The sequence below is a fragment of the Alexandromys fortis genome, unplaced genomic scaffold, assembly GCF_014885135.2.
Source record: "Alexandromys fortis isolate MF-2015 unplaced genomic scaffold, M_Fortis_MF-2015_v1.1 scaffold_0, whole genome shotgun sequence".
Lineage (NCBI taxonomy): Eukaryota > Metazoa > Chordata > Mammalia > Rodentia > Cricetidae > Alexandromys > Alexandromys fortis.
Genome location: NW_026067949.1, coordinates 3,205,032 through 3,226,804, shown reverse-complemented (window position 1 = coordinate 3,226,804; position 21,773 = coordinate 3,205,032).

Genomic DNA, 21,773 nt, shown 5'->3' with positions numbered 1-21,773 from the left:
TTCCTCACTCCCTTATTTTCTTAGAGAATGTCATCAGTACACAGGCCAGTCATGATGGCTTCTTGCAAGCAAACACAACTGATCAGACACAGATATCATGGACGGCTATCCCCTTAAGAGGATCACATCCTTCACTACATTCCTGGGACAGCTGTAAGTGCTCTACTAATGACTGACCCATTACTTGAAGTAGAAGAATGGGGGGGGGGACATAAGAGTTAAGGCCATTTCCAAACCAGCCAGGTTTAATTTGTATTGACTTTTCCTCACTGGATACATGTCAGGTCATCTATTTAAAAAAAAAAATGATGACAGAACAGTTACTTTTACTTTTGAGAGTTCTTAACCAACTCTGTTTTAGATATCCTTTTGTCCCATTGATTTCATTCATTGTTTATGTTTTCACCATACAAACCAAACAACAATAAAATTGTTTAAGCAGCTATCTGTAAATATGGAAAACAGCTTATGATCCGTCGTCTGGTTTGCAAGCTTGGAAACGCAGAGAAAGCACTCTTTAAGTCCTTCCAGCAATGGCAGCCTGTGATTCTGAAGAGCAGAGTGACAAGAACAGAGAAGTTGGATGCTTGCTGAGCCTTGAAAACGCGCTCTAACAACAGGAGAGTTGAACGCCTACCTCAGTGATGAGGGGACGAATCACAGGGAATCCCTAAAGCTGCAAGGCAGTATGAGCATAAAGAGCAACAGATGGAGACTGGGATGTGTCCTTGGGACAGCCTTCATTAGATTCAATGGTGAACCAGACACAGACTTCAATTAGAAGCCAGAATTTGGCCACTCGGATTCTTCTTTCTGCTTACTGGCAAATGATTCTTAACTCGACAGCTTCTTGAAAAAAATTCAAAGAAATATTAAACATAAGGTAACTAGCAACTGCTGCACATAGTAGGTTTGCAGAGAACGTTAGAAATCATAACGGTATAATCATGTTCTACTTGAGAAGTTCAGAGATCAGAGAGCAGTTTAATTTGTTTACTGTACAGAAAGATATGAGTCTTTATTGCTTTAATGACAGTTAGATGACTTTAGAAGCTGCCTAGGGATAGAGCGCTGTTGTCATTGTAGATAATAAAAGCAGAATTGAGAGGAGAATTAATGAGGAAACCAGATGAATCCAAAATGCTGGGCCATCATCCGTCTGGACTGCATCGATGCCGAAGAAAGAAAGGATGACATCAGTGTTTATTTCTAACTCTCCTTCTTTGAGAATTCTGAGTGTTTTCAGTATGGCTTCTGATTTTAGAGCTCCCAACACACCTGGATTCCAAACAGCATTCTTTCTAAATCTTTGTTATTGCTCTTGGCCTGGTTCCCTAAAGCTACTGTGTACATGATTATATTCTTGACAGGCTTGTAGGAAGGCAGTAGTGGCATGTCCCCAGGAACAAGGAAATGCACGAAGATTGTCTTATAGTGATAAGACAGGAATAAGGTATGCAAAGTCACTCCCCAGAGGCAGAGCAAGCTCCAGTTTTGTAGGATGGGAGTGAATCCTAATAAAGACATTGAGGTATCTAGAGAAAATGTTATTTTGGCTAGAAGGAGGATATATCAAAGTACACAAAATGGATAGAGGGAAAGAGGAGCACAAGCCTGGTCAAGGTCACACCTTTTCCCAGCAAATTAGAGTCTATTTTGGCCCTTGTCAACCTTAGGATAAGCTCCAGAGGTTCACTGAGTCTCAGTACATTTCCTTTCCACCCAGTCCCTCCACAAACCCCTTTAGCCCTAGTCTTATTGTTTTTACAGTGATTGTTCTCTGTACTGAGATTCTCATTTACCAAATTTTGCAATACTCCTCTCATTTCATTGTGCAGTTTTAACTCAATTTTCTTGAAAAAAAAAACTGTTTAACAAAGAAAGCAATGGTATACATCCTGCTTGTAACTTTTTAAGTAGCAGAGCATTCTCCTAAATACAGAAAAAAATCCTCTGTGTGTGTGCTTATGTTTGTGTATGTGCGCTTATGTCTGTGTGTCTGTATGTGTGTGTGCCTGTGTGTGTGTCTGTGTGAATATATATGCATGTGAAAGCCAACAAATATACTACTGGGAATTAAGAGCTTGCTCAAAACTGGAGAGAAGGTTGTTGATGTATGGTATGGGATAAAATGTATATTTATAACACACAAGGCTCTGAATTGCATCCTCTGCGGGATCTCTCTCATGCACACACACACACACACACACACACACACACACACACACACATTGAGCAAGAAGAAGGTGGTTTTACACAACACAAATCCAGTGAGATTCTTATTCCCAGCAGATTCCAGTGCTGCAGCAAATTTTTTGTGACCAAGAAAGCTCTTCAGAAGACACTTAGTATGCAAACAGGGTTTCACAGCCATGAATCTGCCTTGCTAGAGAATACATTTTAGAATATTTATTCGCTCTATCTCTTAAATGCATTTAAGTGAAACTTTTAAATTATTCTTTCTAGACTTTCATTTTAGGAGACCTTGATTTTCAGCAACTGGGGTTTATGAAATCATAGATCTTTGAGGAAGGAAAGCAATAACCCTGTTTCATTCCCATTTGGCAAAAGTGTCCCAAATGGAAGATGGAGATATGAGCCTATCCCATGATACCACTGCATTCACTTTCAAATGCAATAAATGCCCTTGGCTCTGATTTCATTCTTACCAGACAATGTTTCAATGTTTTGGTTATAACTTGACTTTCCACATAGCTTTGTTAGGAAACAGAGGAACCAGAGCATAAACCTGAACTTTCTGACTTCCTGTGTTGATTACTTTTCTCACTATTGAGCCCATACAACACATATAAGTCATTTGCATCTCTCTCTCTCTCTCTCTCTCTCTCTCTCTCTCTCTCTCTCTCTCTCTCTGTGTGTGTGTGTGTGTGTGTGTGTGTGTGTGTGTGTGTGTTTGGTTGAGTAGCAAAAACATTCCCTGTCTTCCCTGACAGGGCTGGGAGCAACATGGCAACATGGCTATGACTCTTTATCAGAGGGAGTAGAATAAGCTCTCATTGGCCATCACCTTCTATTGGTTACACTAGGGGCTCTTGGGTAACCAAAAGAAATCCTAATGTCAGTCTGGTTCTAAAGGGGAGAAATGTGAGCAATGGAAAATATGGGGGGTCATGCATTATATTATTCTAGAGTTTTCTTTGGGTAGCCAGAGTTTAGATCAGTGATATAAAATGGTAGAATTCTGGTGAGTCCCCTGAAGCTCCAGAAACAAATGGGTAGTCCATATAGAGCCTAGTCCTTCTGAAGGAGTTTAGTTTGAAGAAGAATTTTAAGATAAAGGGTGGGTGAGCAAATTCTGAGACACCTGTTGGTAAATTTGGTGCAAGAGATTAAAACATGGTCTTTTTAATTGCTACAAGACAGCAAGCTCGTTCCTCATAGTCTAAAGACCCACAGGAAGGTGGTAGAGCATGCTGCAGACTTGAAGACCTTTACACTCGGTGCAGGTAAGTCTGACTTTTCACATACCCTTCTTTTCCATCAACTGGCAGGCAATATAGTTTCCCTTGCATCATGCAAGGTCAACATTAGAAAGCCATTTTATAAACTTCTGCCCAGCCTGTGCAGATACTCTCAGGTGTGATCTCTTTTTTTAAATATTAAACTACAGGCAAGGGACATATGTAATAATTAATACAAATAAGTATGGTTTCTAGAAATATTTTCCCAAAATTAGTTTCTTTTCTCTCTGATAAAGCTTCTGTTCTGAAGGAAAAAAAGGTAAATCTAAAGTATATCACACAAACACCCTAACAACACTTAAAACCAAAATGTGAAGCAATAACATATCACCATGGCCTTTATAAGTGAGCAAGATGAGACATAGGATCTTTTGAAATTTTTATTTATTTATTTATTTATTTATTTTACACCTCAACTGTGGTACTATAGTTTCCTTTCCTTTGTCTTTTCCCACCACCACCCCCAATCCACTACTTTTCTGTTTCTGTTCAGAAAGGAGCAGGCCTTCCACAGATATCAACAAAGCATGGCATATAAAGTTGCAGGAACACTAAATACCTCCCCTTATATTAAGGCTGGGCAATGTAATGGTCCCTGGTCTCTCTGCAAGACCGTCCCCTCAACCCCAGAAGACATTCACCCATCAGGCTCAAGCCACAAAGGCCAGAACAGGAGGTCTGGAAAGTTTTAATGAAAATATCTACTACTGCTCAGCGAGTAAATAACAGAAAAGAAAGTCAAAACCAAATCCACAAGTGTAAAGATGTTATCACCAAGTCAAACCATTTAGAAGCCAGGATGACACTTGAAAATTAAACAGAAGCACAATACAATGATTATTTCAAAAGGAGATACTCATACAATGTCTGGACATTAAAGTCCAGTCTTAAAGAGTACAATTTTTCTGAGTTGCAGCTGAGCAGAGTAGCTTTCTCATAGCAGGTGCTTAGGATTCTTAAAGCAAGAAAGTGAGTGAATAAAGAATAAAAACGAATAGGAGATGCACTGCAGACAGAGAAATTCAAAGCAAACGAACCAGAAAAAAGCAGGATGGAGAAATTAGAAGCAAGTTATAAGAAACGTCAAGAAATATCAAGCTTTCACTATCTAGAATTTTGCAGAATCTGTATATGTAGATAGTCTTTAGATCTTAGAGTCAGACGTCATGGAACACAGATTCTAATAAGAACAGAATGTGTCTAATTTGGGAATACAAATTCTAAAAGAAGGAGAAGGAGTAGGAAGAGGAAGAGAAGGAGGGAGAGGAGGAGGGAAAAAGAAGGTAGCTCAAGAAACAATGAAGAAGATGGCAGAATGGTAGAGCCAGAAGAAAAGGACGGCTACTGGTGTGGAAGGTCCTTCTGTCAATGTATTGTTTTCATTGGTTAATGAATGAATAAAGAAACTGCCTTGGCCTGTTGATAGGTCAGAACTTAGAAAGACAGGGAAAACTAAGTGGCATGCTGGGAGAAAGGAGGCAGAGTTAGGAGGAAGCCATGGATCCTCCACCTGAGACAGTCACCAGTTAGAATCTTTGCCCGTAAGCCACTGCTATGTGGCGATATACAAATTAATAGACATGGGTTAAATTAATATAAGAGTTGGCCAATAAGAAGCTAAAGCTAATAGACTAAGCAGTGTCTTAATTAATAAAGTTTCTGTGTGGTTATTTCAGGGCTAAGCTAGGTGGGCAGCCAGGTTGAACAAGCGGGCCCTCCTCCTACAGGCTACAAAATGTCATCCGGCCAAGCTATTGCCACTGCTATCATGAACTCACAGCACTGAGTCCATAAAATAATGGGCCAATTGACAGTCAACCAAAGATGAAGGAAGTGATTGGGAAGCCCTCACTGTCGATCTCTTTTTGTTGCTGCTCAAGGAGTGAGGAAGTCATTGTTTTCAGTTGTGTATCCACCAGATGACCTTACCAAACTCCCACAAATACTTCTAATCCACTGATCACACAAATGGCCCTGGTAAAACTAAACAGCTCACAAAAGAAAACCAAACGTCATGAACGTGAGACAAGGATAAGGAGGGCTAGGTAGGGATGGGTCGGAGTAAAAGGAAGCAAGGGGGAAACAGTAATCAGAAAACATTATATACATACGAAATTGTCACACAACAAAATCAATCAGTAACAAAAAGGAAGGTGCTCAAGGGAATCCCAATGGCGGTAAAAATAATTTTATTGGATGGTTGGTATGCTTCCTCTAGCTTGTTGGTCTCCCAGAGTCTTGCTTCACAGCCCATTGTTCTAGGAAAGAGTTTAGTTCTGATGGTCCCCAGAATGCCCCTTTCCTGAAAGTCATTTTCTGAGGACATCCTGACAAGTTCACAGAGTGAGGGCTCACCCTGCAGGAGGCATAGTCTCTAATCATGAAATGCATCCACTTTGTCAACTTTTTCTCAGATTGTTTGAAGACTAAAGTATATGTCTTGGGGATGGGGTAGAAGAATGTGTACAACTTCAAGAATATGGTGTAGGGTTTCAAAGTTCCTGCTGTGTTTTGTTTTGTTGTTTTGTTTTGACAGTCCTGAAGATTGGACCCAGGATCTAGTACATGCTATACAAGTGTTCTACCTCTGAACCACCCTGGCTCATGGCTTGAGGAAGAAAGAGCAGAATGTCTAGTCCTTGAGACTCTGGGGAACAACTAGACAGGTTACAATGACAAAGAATCAAAAAAAAATTCTAAATTCTGGATATTTGATTGCTTCTACACTGTTGAAATTTTCATTGTTTTTACTATTATTAAATATTTAATTCAATGAAGATTCCAGGGGGCTTTCTAAATTAGTAAATCATTAGCAAAACAAACACAAGGAACAAACTAGACAATTTGCAAAGCAAACTTGCCCATGGTGGCCATCTTAGAGAGGATGAAAAGGACAGCTGCTCTTAACAGGACTGGCATAAATAAGAAAGGGGCCTCGGGAACCTTTAAATGGATAGACCTAAGGAATCTTGGGTAATCAAAATCTTCCTTCCCAGACTGATTCCTGGGGCAACCACAGAACTCAGAGGAGACCTTCTATGTTCCAGGCTAAAGACACGGAAATCAGCCACTAAATCACCCCCCTGAACGCCTATGCTTTATTTTCTAATCTAACCTCCCTGATACCTTTCATCAGTGTCTCTGGGCCAACATTATTACCAAATCTGACCCCTCGGGGTTGTGTTGTGAGAATCTAATCAGATCTACTGTGTCCTGAAGAAACAGCATGTGGCTATTACTTCCTCTTTAAGGAAGCAGCCTTGGAATTCAGGTCCACAGTGAGGATGAATCAAGTTTTCCTCCTGAGTCTAGTGCACACGTGCATAAAATTCATCCTGTATCATTCATTCCTGGAGGGGATTTTTCTCCTGTGTTATACCTGCAAAACTACATCCTCTTTTCTCTGGCAAGCCTGGATACATGATTAATATTTTAAGCCTCCCAGGTTCTGCTTTTCTGACTTTCAAAAGTGCCTGGATGTTGGACTTTTAAAAAATGTATTTATCTCCCCATCCAGACTGCTGAGGAGGAATTGCAAGTAGAAGGCACAGTCACAGGGGCCTTGACAAATCCTGGCAAATTTTTAAATTGCTTTTGCAGTCATCAGGGTTTTCTCTCATTAGCATCTCCAATGTGCCTTCTCTCCTGCTGACCTTCATTTTGGAAAGGAAGAGAGAACAGTTTGAGGAGGGCATTCGACCTTTTCCTGTCAAAATGTGGACTTGAAATGTGTGAACAGTGCTCTCAGACCAGAGATCGAACTGGTTTCTCCTCACCACCATCATCCCAGAGAACTTCCCTGGAGATGCCCTCCATCTCTCTCTTCCCAGGAGACCTCTCTTTCTCCCTTTCTCCCTCTTCCCTCCCTTTCTCCCTCCTTTCTTCTCTCTCTCTCTCTCTCTCTCTCTCTCTCTCTCTCTCTCTCCCTCTCTCCTTCTCCCCCCCCTCTCATTTTTTCTCTCCCTTTCCCTGTCTCCTCCNGGCATTCGACCTTTTCCTGTCAAAATGTGGACTTGAAATGTGTGAACAGTGCTCTCAGACCAGAGATCGAACTGGTTTCTCCTCACCACCATCATCCCAGAGAACTTCCCCGCACACGCCCTCCATCTCTCTCTTCCCAGGAGACCTCACTTTCTCCCTTTCTCCCTCTTCTCTCTCTTTCTCCCTCTCTTTTTCTCTCTCTCTCTCTCTCTCTCTCTCTCTCTCTCTCTCTCTCCCTCTCTCCTTCTCCCCCCTCTCTCATTTTTTCTCTCCCTTTCCCTGTCTCCTCCACCCCCCTTCCCTGTCCCTCTTACTCTCTCTCATAAGCTCTCCCCATCTGCCCAGGAAGCCCTGAAAAGCTTTCCCCACAAAGCATCTTGTATTCATCTCAGGATGACTGCAGGCTTCTGGTGATCTCCCCATCCACAGTGTTCTTATAGCCTGTTTCCTTTGCACAAGAAGTGGAGGGAACCTCAGATAAGGAGGCAGGTAGGACTGGCTAAGTATACTTTTGATTCTGGAATCTGACTGCTTATGCTCAAATTTGTCTCTAACACTGATTCCTAACCAACTCCAGTTCCGACAGACAGGGCAAGGCCTCTAATCTTTTCAAGCTTCAATTTCTTTACTTACAAGATTGGGGATAATAATAATAGTCTGTGAGTAATAAAGAGTGAATAAATGATAAATGAGAATCCGGGAAGAAAGGTGTGTTGGAAAATATGGGCAAAGTATTACACAGCTCGATCATGTGCTTCTATCACACAGTACATGAAATTGCTCTCTGAGTTCCCTTCTATCTCTAAACACCTCATGTAATATTAATAAACACTATTTTTAGTTTTAGGGGTCCTCTCTGTGTTGGGTATTAGAGGCACAAAGGAAGAGGAGCTTCTGTATTATTCATATTTAGCAGTGAGACAAACCCACAGACAGCTATATAAGAGAAGCTAGGGTCATGACCTCTACTTGGCCAATAACCAGGAAAATGGAAGGGCTCCTTTACTGAGTGAAATACACTGGCTGTCCCAGAAATAGAGAGTCTTCGCAGCCCATAGGCTCCTCTTGATTATATCCCATGTTCTGCCCTGCCAGCCTCTGATTGAATACTTGTCCTAACTGCATTGAGCCAGAGAGTGCTCAATAACAAGACATTATCATGCGTCAGAACAGCGAAAATACTTGCCTACAAAGAGCAATAGTACAGATCAGAGAAATGATGAAACTGGAGAACCCAGGACCTGGCTTGTCACAGGACTCCCTGGTTCTATGGATTTGCACAATGCCTCTGACTTACTTATGTCAGTCAAGGCCTCCACTTTGCTAAGGTGGGGATAATTTTCTCTGCCTGTCAAGGTGTTGAGAAGAGTGTGACAATATGTGTAAAATTTTTTATGGTTTAGATTGTGAGCCTAAAAAAGAAAAAAAGAAAACTCCAAAAAATTAAGGAACCCAAGCCAAATGAAATAAAATAGAATAAAATAAAATAAAGGGAAGAGATTCACATAGTCTCTTAAACAATATGATTTCTACCATGTGCTGATAGACTAGTAGTCAAGGTAGGGGAAGAAGATATTACATAGTCAGATTTCACTTTAGTATTGTTTTTTAATGCAGCTAATGAAGGAAAAACAGTTTAAAAAGAAGGCAGGTGTAACAAACAGTAATAACCCTGGAGCATGCATTTGATGAGCAAAATATATTGGAATCAAGACTCTAGTAAAAGAAGACAATTCAAGGTGTGAAAGGAAGGGGGATCTCAGGACTAGTTGACAGATTTTCGGCTTGGGGTGATGACCTGAATGAGGATACTGTTTTGAGTAGGGCAGAGAGCAGTGAAGGGAGAGAGGGTTTGGAAGGAAGTGATGAAGTTTGTCATGGGCATTTGAGATGCAGTATCCTCAGGACTGCCAGGGAAAGGTGTCAACAGGTGACTGGATGTGTAGTATGAAATTTAGAAAAGCTGATGTGTGGATTAGCACAAAGGAAATGACTGAGACAAATAGCCTGGTAACTGGTAAGGTAAGAAAAACAAAATAGTCAAATGGGCTCAGGACAGGATCTTGAAGCACACCAGTATATACTGCTAAGTAGCCAAGGTCCAAAACATGCCACTCATATGCAATGCCAATGTGGGGGGCATGTAAAAAAAAACTGAAAGTTAAGTCAAATGGAGTGAGTCCAGTCCTGTCTCTACCACTTTCTACCTGAAAAGGTCAGATCAATAGAGTTTTCCTTGCTTAATATTGCTTATGTTGTTTCTAATTTTACAGTTGATATCTGTTCCTATTGTATATAGTTTTTTATTGGGTTTAGATCACTCTTGTTTTGATAAGGGGGGAGATGATGGGGAATCTTCTTAGCCAATTATCTTTAAGAGGTGGATCTTTAGTTAAGACATGGCTTCGCCGGGACCCAGGGTAAAAATGTGTGCACCTCTATGTGCACGCTCTCTGTGCCTTTTCCCATGGGACATTGCTGTGCTTGGATTTCTCATTTCCTGTTTCGTGAGTTTTCCCCTTATAATAAATAAGATATAATTGTTTTATCCTTAGCTAGCCTGGTTATTTAAACAGCAGCACAAATAAATTAAGACAAACAGGGACAAAAATGTAATGAACAAATAAACACAGAAGTGTGATGAGATTTGAGGTGGATCTTTGATCCAGGGACATTTAGCTAAACGCTGATCTCTAAAGATGTGAGTGAATGGAAAGAGACTAGATGTTTTTATTTGAACAAATATGTATAAAAAGAGACTAGATGTTTTTATTTGAACAATTACTGAAGGAAAGCACATTTTACTTATCTTTTTGTACTTGCATTTCTAATTCTCAGCTTTTTTTCTCATGAATTAAGCAAGCCCAGCAAAGGAAATGTTTTCTATTCTACTTGCAGTGAGTATTGGACAAGGGATGTTTGAATTAGCTGGTAGGATCTTCTGTTTCTGCTAGTCCAGGTATTCTCACATTTTAAGGTGTTTGATGAGTGAGAACATAAAATTCAAAAATGTAACCACGAAGAACATGAGCTGGAATAACTTCTTACCACTGAACTAAAATCCACGGTCCCAGAGAAAATTCAGGAATGGCATAACAACTTTAAATATGTTCAGTGACTGACAGTCTGCAAGGAACTTTTATAGACTTTATTATACTAAAAGCCATGAACATTATAGGAAATAATGTTTTCAGACTTGCAGATGAGGAAATCAAGGCCCATATAAGTCATGCACTGTATCTCAACAGGCCACTTGACAGCTAATTAGGGAAGATTTGAAGCCATCGTCCATTTGCCTTTGGGTCTTGTTATCTGAAGACTTGTGCAATAGCTTTGGATCGCTTTATGAGATCAGTCATGTCCCTTATTCCTAAAGTTGGCTTCAGCTACAATTGATGTGGTCCATATTCCCTGTAGTTTCTCCAACTAAAAGAACAAAGATGGCTTCATCACCTTGTTGAAAGTAAGTCTCTTCCCTACACTCCCTATGTGTAGTCAAGAGTGTATATCATGGATTCCCTCAGCCTCCCCTTACTCAGACTCTGCTCCCCTTGAAGGTGCTGGGAATACCTTTGGAAAGAATAGGCAGTTATCAGTGCTTTTACTCTCATGTTGAAACCTGGCCCCCATCGCAGTTCTAAGGCCTACACTGTTCATACAAGCTACCTGGGAGCACATATCATTCTGCTGCTTCTTATTTAGTCCTCCAGAAACTCTCTGATAGGGCTCTTATCTAGACATTTCTGTTACCGTAGTGAAGCAATAACCCAGCAAACTTAAAACAAATGTTCAAATATACATAGTAGGTGGTAGAAAGGAGACTAAAACCCAGGTATATCTTAAAGCAGTTCTGCTGTTTAGCATTCCCTGTGATCTTTTAATTTACAATAAGAAATATGCATTTCGTTTCTATTCACATTCTTTGGTCAGAGCTCCTGGGAGCCTTGGAATTACCTAATAATAAGAACAATTAAAATGGGCAAAGAAAAATTTGTTATCAGTGATAAATATCTTTGAAATACACCTGAGTTTATATTAATAAGCTAACTTTCAGAAAGTACCCAAACAACCACAATATGGGGGCTGGTTGCTAGGAAAACCAACATTATTAGTGGATTGAAAACTTCAGCCCCAACTACAGATTTCAGGGGAGAGACAAGGGACTACAGAAGGAGTTAAACACTAACGCTCATTCATACCTATGTCATCAGCTTCCATATTGACCCAAACAAGACAAAGCCCAGGCATCCTCTGCAGCTACAAACATGTGGAGGTGGAGGAAGCAGGCATGACCAGAGAAGCATGAGAACTCTATGTCTTCTCTGCGTCTTATCTTATTCATCTATTACCCTTTTTGGTTCCTGAATTATAGCCTTTAATGTGCAATGGATAACACAAAAATCCATGGTTTAGCATGAGGTCTATAAGTCCTCCTTGCAAAGTCTCATAGGAACCTTCAAGTGGCTACTGAGTCAGAGAAGAGCTATGAACAATCTGAGCACCAGCCACTAACAATTGTCATCAAATGTGAAGAGAGACCTCATAGGGTAGAACCCTTTGTCAGAGAATCTAACATTATCACTAGGTACCTAGTATCAGATTGATTAAATTTTAAGGCACCCACTTAATAACTGCTGAGAGATGGAGAATTTTTTGGTGTAGGAGAAAAATTTGGTAAGCTGAAGTGTTATGAGTATGGAGAAAACTAGGCAAGGATACATACTGACTCTAAAGATTGATAGATATCTGTCTATTGGTATAGGATATCCTTCTGTATATGTGTTGCTCTTATTAGTTAATGAATAAAGCTGCTTTGATCTATGGCAAAATCTGGAAGATATATATATATATATATATATATATAGAGAGAGAGAGAGAGAGAGAGAGAGAGAGAGAGAGAGAAAGTAAGCAGAGTCAAAGGGATGCCATATAGCTGCTGAAGGAGAAAGAGCTAGACCAGAAATTTACTGGTAAGCCATTGCCTTGTGGTGATACATAGATGAAAAGGGATGGGTTAATTTAAGATATAAGAGCTACCTAGAAAGATACATGAACTATTAGCCAAACAGTGTTGCAACTAATATATTTTCTGTTGATTGTTTGGGTCTTGGTGGCCAGGAATGAAAGAGCAGTCTCTGCTTGCAATCTACTGCTTCTATTTAATCTTTTCAGCATTAAGTGATCTATGTTCATAGAAATTATTATATCAGTAAATTTTGGGCTATATTTCATCCCAATTTTTTTTTTTTTGATTTTCGAGACAGGGTTTCTCTGTAGCTTTTGGTAAAAGCCCCAAGTTGAACAGATTCTTCCATTTTATTTGTTTTTAATTGTCACATCATCATATGCATTTGTGGGGCATAGTGGGCTTTTAAGCATACATATATCATAACTTCTACTTCTCAATGCCAGCCATGGATCATCCCTTCCTCCCTGTACATCCTTCCCTTGGCCTTGAAAGTGCAACACTTCATGCTAGGCATCCTCTCTCCAGTTTAAATCAGGAGCAGAATTTAGTAGCAGGATGAAACAATGGCTCTCTACCACCCTTTCCTTCCTTCTCTCCCTTTGTGCATCCCATCCCTATCTCTCTCCTGTCTCAAAGTCCACCTCCGTCCTTATGTCTTCTGAGATATTCCCAACGTGTTTCCTCACAGCATGTGACTTTCAAGGTCCTGTGATAAAGTATCTTGGTTCATTTGACCCTGTTGTTATGTTATCACATCCAGCTAAGTTTTAATAAAACTGACTTCCTTGGATTGGCTCTAATGCTATTTTTCTAAAGGTTCAGAGCCCACAGAAGAAAATATGTATTAATTTGCATTCTTAAACTCCACCCAAATGTCCAGAGACACACGGATATTTTTCATGTCAACCTTAAATAACATAAAAGGCAATGGCACAAGCTGGCCTCTAAGCAATACAGTGTGTTCCATCCACCATACAATAGTAAGGACACAATCTTAACATAATTTAAAGTTTTCACCTCACCAAAAGCATTTTAGGACTTCCTAACAGCTCCAAGCCCAATATCAGGTGAAGAATACACCTAATTTCTTTATTGAATGATTGATGACCATGAGAACACAAGAGAAGTGATCAGTCTTTCTAGACATTATCTGTTTGAGGGGTTTGGGGAGATAGGGGCAGGATATCACGTATTCAGGCTGGCCTTGAACTTGCTATGTAGCTGAGGATGATCATGACTATTCTATTCTTCTGCTTCAAAGGTAGTGTGATTAAAGGTGTTCACCACCACATTTGGTTAATCAGTACAGAGAATCAAATCCAGGGATTTGTACATGCTACACACACTTTTCCAACTGAGCTACATCCCCTGCCACATTTCAATATTTCCATTCAGTATATGCACCCTTCAGTAGTCAGCAACTTGACAAGGCACAAATAAGAACAAACTGGATAAGAAATATCTCAACTAAGCAATTTAGGTGAGGTATTAATCTACATGTGATATATTTGAACACCAACACACATGGGAAGTCAACTGCTTTTATGAGCTTGCATTTCATGGGATATACAACCAGTGTCTTTGTGTCATTGTCTTATGTTCACTTCTATTTCATACACACCTTCAATTATACAGCCCAAATGTATTTCAGTCTGGTGTTTGAGACATTCAAGTCAAGAGCACCCCACCCTGTCCCATTGACTGTTCTGAAGAAGAATCCAATCAGCACTTTTGTTTAGATCATTCTATGGGTTCCAACAGGCAGGTGAACCATGATATCAAACTTCAGTTAGATATATCCTGATGAGATTGTTAATCACCCTAGAGTTGTTCTGACCTAGTGTGAAAGCAAGTGAAATGGACAAGCCATGAGTATCTGTGTGAAATGGCCCCAGGAAGATTCTGGATAATCAAAATGAATTGAGATATTCTTCTCATCAAGCTATCAAAAACAAGTCTATGCCACAGGTTCTGTGCAGAGGAATGTAGTCGGCCACTGACTTTACACAAGTCCTTCCCTCCCTCTCTGCCAGCTGCTGCAGAGAGAAGTTCATTACTGTGGGTTATAAGTTGTCAGGATCTGCATTTAAATATTCCTCACCCAACTCAGTTCAAGGTCTGGGTCAGCCCGTTGTATTAAGTTAAGTACATTGGGAAATACATTATCTTCTGGGTCACAGGGGTACAGTTCAGAGAACAGCAACAGGATTTCCTGGTTGATAGATGATTCCACAAGAGGTTATAGCTCATCTGCCCTAGAAATAATAGCAATAATCCCCGACATTCATATTCCACTCTGGAGTCTGCAGAGAGTCTTCACATCCATTATCTCTCAGGATGTCCCCGGGGGAGCACATGCTGCACAGAAGAGAGGGCAAAGCACTGTAGCCCTTCAGACTTGAGCTCTCACATCTACTTGCACTGAACAACTTCCTTAGGGGTGAGTTCTTGTTGCCTCCGGGAAGAACCTCAGTTTACTGCCTATAATTAGGAAATGTGGCTATGAGTCTTGTATAAGAATCGGAAGATCAGTGATGTTTATGTATCTTTAAATGTGTTTCATATAAGTTATCAGGTGGGCTCTATACAATCAATTTTTATTTATTGTATTTTATTTTTTGACAGTTTCATACATGTATATAACATATATATATATATATAATGGATTTTCATCACAAATACCACCCCCCACACTTTCTTCTTATATCCCCCTCCCATCCACCTTGAGCCTCTTCTTTTTAATAAATTCACCTCCTGGTTTTATGGTTTTGTTTCTTGTGACCCACTGAGCTTAATTATGGTTGCTTGAATGAGCATAGATTGCCGACCAGTAGCTAACGCCACTAAAGAAAATGACTCCCCTCTCCTCTTTGCCAGAACTCATTAGCTGCTAATGGGTATCCAGATAGGGTAAGGCTTCCAAATCCCACCCCCTGCTCATGATGAAATGTTGAAAATAGGTGTGGGACAGAAGGCAAGTGCACACCTATAATCCCAGCACTTAGGAGATAGAGGCAGGTGGATCTTTGTGAGTTCGAGGCCAGCCTGGTCTACAAAGAGAGTTCCAGGACAGCCAAAGTTATTACACAAAGAAACCCTATCTTGAGAAACCACAAAGAAGAAGGAAGGAAGGAATGAAGGAAGGAAGGAAGGAAGGAAGGAAGGAAGGAAGGAAGGAAGAAAATAGGTGTGTCATTTGCCTGCTAAAACTTTAAAAACAAAATAATTAATGCTAACATCATGATAAAATAGGTTTCTTTCTTTATGCTTTCTTTATTATGCATTTAATGATGACCTTTACATAATATTTTCAAAAAGCTTAAGTACCTGTCCTTCAGGAAGTTGGAAGACTAAACTATTCAAAGATATGGCTAAGTTGTAATTTTATTTTGTGAGTAGAAATTGAGACACACAGTTGAGATATCAAAGGACACAGCACAGCTATAACATCAGTAAGTACATGCTATGGGTACCAAGTGCCATGGATTGTCATTGTCCCAACAAACAATAGCTATTAGGCATGGCTTTGCTCACACCCTGCTTTCTTCCCTGCAATTATTAAGGGAAATGAAAATCACAGGAAAGTTAAGTAGGGTGTCCCTGATTGATCGAGTAGTGAAGCCCTTGTAAAAATGTCTGTCTTATGCCAAAACCTTGGCCTTTGTCTACTGTTTTATAATATGTGTCCCATATTCTCAGAAAAGAAAGAAGAGAAACACTTAAATTTTTGTGCTTTGGCTTTGGTTTCGATTAGTGTTTTTCCTTTTTGTGGAATGGTAGTAGAATCCAAGGCCTTAAGCTCATTAGGCAAACACCATACTCCTGAGCTAGACCCGTCGGCTCTCTCTTTACTTTATTTTGGGCACAGTCTCATTAAGTTGCTCATGTAGCCCAGAGAGACCTTGAGCTTGCAATATGCAGCCACAAACTTTTGAGTTTCTGGGATTATAAGCCTGAGCCACCAGACCTGCCTGTACCTGCACCCAAATGGCCTAGAAGAGGAAGGAACATAAAGAAAACTGTTCCTAGAGAAGGTGCTAATATTAATCTTTTATGAATAAATACCTTTCGAGATACTGAGGAATCTAGTCTGTCTAGAAAGGTATTTGATGGTGGGCTGAACTTTATCTCAAAGTCTTTTTGTGCATGTGCCCTCTCTGTGTGTACATGGGTAGTTGTGATTGTATATGCGCATGTAGAGGCCAGTGTCAGGTGCTGCTCTCTCTCGCTCTCTTCTTGGATCTCAAGCTCATCATTCGGGTAAACTGGTTGACAAGGAAGTCCCAGGACCCTCCGATCTTTGCCCCCAAACACTGAGCTTACAGATCTGTACCACAAGACCTGGGTTTTACTTGAGTGCTGGCTGTCTGATCTCAGATCTTCATGATTGTTCACTCAGGACTTTACCAACTTAGCCATCTCCGCAGCTTTCATTACTACAATTAGAGTCCAAGCGTCGTAAAGGCAAGTATAGCATAGTGATGACTTTGAAAGATCCCCTCTTCAGGGAATGTGCAGCATCTTTTCTGCCTCTGCCTCCTTCCTGCTAGTTACTGCCAATAGAAGAGGGTAGAAATAACAGGGTCAGATACAAATGTTGTGATGCCAAGATCCCTGAGTCAAGTAAAGAACCGTGTCTCTTAGATAATATGTGTTAAAACCCAGGAAACTTTCATTTTCAATTACAAGTTGACTTTTATTCTTTTGGGATGATTTATTGCATTATATTCATTAATGATAGATAGGATACAAGGGCAGAAATTCCACAAAGATGAGCAAATGAGAGAAAGTATAATAGAGTCAAGTGGTAGAAAGTCCCTAATAAATAATAAATGCATGCACAACTGTACCTTTTTTAACCAAAAAATATGACTCCCAACAGGAATTATGTGTGCCCACGTGAGTTCTGCTGTCTCATGTAATCCTGTCTCATGTGATGCTGTCTCGTGTAATATTCAAGAAACTCAGAGAATGAAAGGAAGCTATGAATGACCAGGATTTGAACAACACCTCAACCAGGAATAGTCTAAGCACTTTCTCTTTTGCCCATTTATTCGTTCCAACAATAATTATGACCACCTACTTAATCTGAAATTACTGTCATATCAAAAAATATACAGGAGACAGCTTTTAAAATGTGACAACAAAAGTTAGCAGACAAAATCATCGTGATTAGAAAAGATTCCTTCACCTTATGCTTTCAGGTGGCTGTACATCACTGAAGGAAGTCTGAGCAGGAAACCCAGAAGTAGCAGCTAAAGCAAAGACTGTAAGAAGAAATAACTTACTGGCTTGTTCTCTGCTGGTTTTTTTTTATACAGCTCAGTCCTGCTGTGGGATATCTTTCTGTATGCTGTAAAAATTGTGTTGCTCTCATTGGTTGATAAGTAAACTACTTTGACCTATAGCAAGGCAAGATAGAGCCAATCAGAAAATCCAAGCAGAGATACAGGACAGTAAGGGTGGAGTCTGGGAGACACCATCCAACCACACAAGGAACAACATTCCAATAGACGGGTCATGCCAAGGCAATGGGGCAATACTTAAGTTAATAGAAATGGGGTAATTTAAATGTAAGAGCTAACTAATAATAAGCCTGAGGCATCAGCCAAACATTTATAATTAATATTAAGTCTCTGAGTGGTAATTTTAAAAGCAGCTGTGGGACTGGGCAAAATTAAAAAATGCCCATTCACACAGTCCCACCAGTCTAGGGATGGTGTCACCCATAATGAATTAGGCTCTCTTACATCAATTATCAATTAAGACAAGAAAAATAGAAGTTCCGAGACATAACCACTGGGTGTTAAAATCCAAGTGGCTGCTATACTAAAGTTATACTAAACTTTATGAAGCTATAAAGTTTCTGCATGAAGCTATACTAAAGTTACTTCCATTAAAAAGAGTCTGAACCACTGAGCATGATGTGCCTACCTCCTTGGCTAATGTTAGGCAATGGGCTGTATTGTAGAGATTCTTGATGAAAAACACCATCATGATCCAGAAACAATGAGGGAAAAGTAGTTAATTATTGAAAAGAGAGGCAATTTTATTTAAAGAGAAACAGAATGCTTAGAAAGTAGGAGCCCTTGGATTCTCTTCTGCCCTAGAACACAAATGTGATATGAAGATAACAGCACAGTTTCTGGGACAAGGTAAATGAATGATACATAAACATTAGGAAACCATCACTTGGAAATCCATTTACTATGAGAGAGGATGTCAGAGTACACATAGTGATTACACTGTTCTTTCATTCAGATGTGCAATCAACAGGGCACATTGTTGTGCTTATACTGCTTATTAAATCCAGTAGCATAAATGTAAGTGCCTAAAAGTGAAGAAATAGTGAATAATACTATTCCTGGTGATGGTCAGCTGTCTGCACAGATTTTAAGAGACCTCAACAAACAAGACCCAAATGTAGAAAGGATAGAGTGCATAGTCCTGAAATACATAACATGTGCAAGGCAGCTCAAAGGATGGAGAACACAGCCCGAAGTTAGAGGTCCATGCACATCTGACTATGCAGCTCCAGACAGAAAAGCCTTCCTTCTGGAAATGAGAGGAGAGTCAGGTCAATGTCTTGAGGCTCCAAGAACAAAGCCATTGAGACCAAGATAGGAAAGTGTCCCAAGCCCACAATTTCTCAGCTAGCTCAAGTAACAATGATGCTGAGCCTCTCATTAAAGAACCCAGTGAGCCTTATGTTTAGAATGGGGAGATGAGAACCCCTTCCTGGCATGTCTGGTACTTTCCAGGACTTTAGCAATGAGCTCTCTTCTTACTCAGAATGCATGCACAGGGCATGGGTAGTAAAAATATATCCAATATTAAAAAAAAAATCTCCAGTATTTCAGGTCACTATAATAACCACAGTAATTTTAAATTGCCCCCTTAGTGCTGTGAGTGAAGCTAGAGTGAGCTAAGGTTTTGAATAACTGCTTGGAAAGGATGGGAGACGAATATGAACATCGCATAATGCAAAGTCTCAAACCCTAGTTCGGGCACTTTCTGACCAACTGTGCCACCTTGATCAAATTGCAAAAAGCAATGCAATGACTACCATGTATAAAAACTACAAAGGGCTTGTAAGGCAGCCCACTCTTTCCTCCTACCTCCATGCCTTCCATTAGTCCCATTCTCTGTAGCAGTCTGCTAACTTGCCCGTCATCACAGCCTTATAAACATTTGTACTGGGAATCCACATCTTCTGCTCTTTCTGAACCTCCAAATCAATTTACTTTTTATTGTTGTGAAACATACCACTCAATTCTGTGCTTTTCTAGCTCACAGGGAGACTTTTCAGCCTTGTGCCTTCACTCAGGTCTTCTCAGGCAGTTGCAGTCAGATACTGTCTTATTCTGGAGTAATTAGGATTGTAGGTCTCTTGTGTGTCAGATAAGTCCTCACCTAGTAGTATATCTATAACAAAAGATGAAGCCTCTTCATGTACTCTAGGCTTCCCCACAGCATGGCAGCAATCATTGATTCCTTGTTGTAAGAAAGCATGGAATACCTTGAGATGAATCTCTATCTCAATGTGTTCTCCAAATGCTTCCAAATTTGTGCTATATTTTGCTGAGTTTACATAGCAACCAGGAAAACATTTTCTATGACAGAAAGATGACTGATTACTTCCTCTTTCTCTTCAACCAAAGCATAACAGTTTTAACACAAGACATAAGGCAAAAGTATGTTTCCCAAACTCCCTTGAAGAAAGTCACTATAGGCTAAGCAAATGAGTGGAAATGTTAGCTTGTAACTTGTCAGAAGTTAGAATGAGCACACGGTCCTTTTGTCTACTCTATTTCTTAGTAGCTTTTATGAAGATGTGGTAATGGAAACTACAATAGTCATATTATACCATCAGATGAAAACCACACATTGAGTTAGTATTAGTCTGTTTTCTGCTACTGTGAGACAATACCTGATGATGGGTCATGAATAAAGAAACTGGGTTTATTTCATACATGGTTTTTGAGGTTCAAGAGTATCTTGGCATTACTCGAGTCTATTAAAAACCCTTTTGATGGCGTTAACTTTTGGCATATGGCATTATGGTAAGCATGGATGTAGGAGGGCGAATTCTATGGCAAGATAAGAAGCCAGAAACAATCACATGACAGTCTTGCATCTTTAACTTCAACATTCCTCCCATGAAAACTACCAAAACTCGCAAGAACTCCTTTAATGTCTTCTAAACTTGGCATACTTAAATACCTCCCAACAGTCACCACCTTGTCAGCTTTCGACCATCTCTTTGAGTCATACCCCCAAAAAACAAGCTTTTAATCCACACATATTTAGAGGACACAGTTGAACTGTATCATAATCATAATTTATAATGATAATAAAGTGCTTACTAAGTTAACTTGGTATGTTTGTCTGCTTGTCCACAAAATTGTTACCTAGGAGAAAAAGTCTTGTGTATAGTTTGTCTGCGTTAACACAGTCAAAGGGAACATTACAAAACCCAAGTCATCATTAGTTCATATTTGTCTAGTACTAGACTTCACTCCATACCTTGACCTCTGGCATACTATCCTCTGGCCTTCCAGGAAGCACAATCTGCCAGTGACTGCTGCTTGCATGAGATATACTGCACCTGATTCATATCTTGCTCCTCTCAGATTCCTCATAGGAAGTAACTTTTAAAATCTATCTTCTGTTACTTATTCTATGTACTTTGACCAATTATGATTTTTTAGTTTAGCCACTGTCTACCACACAAAGAAGCTTCTCTTGAGAAGTCAGAGAACTGTACTAATTTATAGATCAAGAGATAGGAAGTTAGAGGACAGATTCTATGTCCATTTCATAAAATAATAGAAGTAGAGTCACCACTGGGGCCTATGAACTCCTCAATTATGATTCTTGACCAGATTTTCAATACTAGGCATATGCTTTCTCCTTTGGAAAAGGCCTTAAATCGAACCAGAAAGTGATCAGTTACTCCCAACACATTCATACCAATATTGCATACACAGGTATATCTTGTCATGCTGGCCATTATTGCAGTTCACAGAGTTCACAACTGGGTAAGACTTTTTGCCCCCTCCCCAGTAGCCTGAATAGCACCTTCCAATACTATGAAAGCTATCCAGTAGAGAGGAATCCTTCTACTCAATATTGACTTTATTTGGGGACATCTCTATAACAGTCCTCCAACACTCTGGGACCATTTAGAAGAAGGAGGAAGAAAGATTGTCAGAGGGGAGAGATGACCTGAATGACAGTGTCTTCTCGACATAACAGGATGGCTGCGCTAATAAACCCTCAGAGGCTGTGGTTGCCTACATAAAACATGTACAGGCTCAGGATGGTTAACATTCTAGAAT